The sequence below is a fragment of the Arachis ipaensis genome, chromosome B02 (genome assembly GCF_000816755.2).
Source record: "Arachis ipaensis cultivar K30076 chromosome B02, Araip1.1, whole genome shotgun sequence".
Classification (NCBI taxonomy): domain Eukaryota; kingdom Viridiplantae; phylum Streptophyta; class Magnoliopsida; order Fabales; family Fabaceae; genus Arachis; species Arachis ipaensis.
Genome location: NC_029786.2, coordinates 87,961,102 through 87,962,690, shown reverse-complemented (window position 1 = coordinate 87,962,690; position 1,589 = coordinate 87,961,102).

Below are 1,589 nucleotides of genomic sequence, written 5' to 3'. Positions count from 1 at the left end.
AGGATTAGGGGTAATTTGGTAGTTTCGAATAAAATTGGGAATAATATAATAATTGAAACCCAAATTAAATCCAACACTAATTATGTATAGAAAATACTATTTGTTCATCAATGTCACAAATTATTTTCAAATAAATGCTTGAATCCAAAAATTAGGAATAATATAATTATTTTCTCTATTTTCACAAAACAGTAGTAGTAATATTCAAAATATTAATTATTTAATCCAAATCATATAAATTTCTTATTATTTCATAACTGCCAACTTTATAATCTAAATATAGAAAATAATCCGATAATTATAAAATTGGATAATGATCATAACTCATCTCAAATTCAATAAATCAAAACTTGCCTTAATTATCTTTAATAAAATGATTTCTGAAATTAAGGTTATAAATAACCATATGATTTGAGACTTGATCATAATAAGACTTTTCAAAGGTTCTGGGTCTTACAAAAATAAACTTAAAAATCGAAAAAAAGAAATAAATTTCATATTAAAAAAATTTATAAATAACATATCCAAAGAGAACAGTCATAATATATAAATTGAGGTAACAATTTAAATTTTTCTAAAACTAATCTAATTAAATGATAATATTATAATTAAACTATTTAAATAATATTTAAACTATTCTAGACCTTAAATACATATATATTAGAGTCATTCTCGTAACAACAACTAACTGAAATAATGTCATCAGCTGAATATTTATAATCCATACAAATTCAGACCATCCTCTTGTTAAATAAGATTCATAATCTGTTATCCATGTACTACAGCATAGAATAACAACAGCCAGAAACTAAATTGACCTTTATTCTGACATTGCATTGACGCATTAGAAAGCTGGTGGTTTTAGAAAAAAAATCACAATATGTTATAAAATTAATTATTTTTTATCACGAAAAATTTAAAAGTAGAAAATTTAAATACAGTACCAATATTTGAAATTACATCTCCAAACCTAACAAAATTCTTTGAAAATTGAATCTAAATTGAGGAAATTTAATCTCATTATAGGCTCCACTTTAAAATTTTTTTGGTAGACGTAGAAAGCATAGAGGGGATGATTGAAAGCCATTGCTCAATAAAAAATCGAGTTCCTCCTAAGAAAACTAAGTTTACCCACTTCCATTAGGTTTGTCGTAATATATAAGTAGATCCAATTATTCTTCAGTAAAATATAATTCATTGCCCTTTCGTTAGACTCTTACATCCTTGTAACTAGAACTCGAATTAATAAATACAACTCGAGGTGGTATTTAATAGATGTGGTGCATTATTGTAAACGATTATGGCAAAGAACAATTACGTTGTAACATTAAACAAACAAAAAGAAACACTATATGTACTTTTTAGTAGCACGAAATTAATTATAAGAATTAATTATTGATATCAATATCATACACATATGCATAATAGAAAAATTAACAAAGCTATTAATGTTAATGTCACATTTATGGCTAATTATATTTGATTCAAAATTATATTAAAATGATTGACGATTAAAAAGATTGACCATTAATATAATTAGAATGATTGAAAATATTAATGATTAACAATTAGTCTAATTATGTATTAGA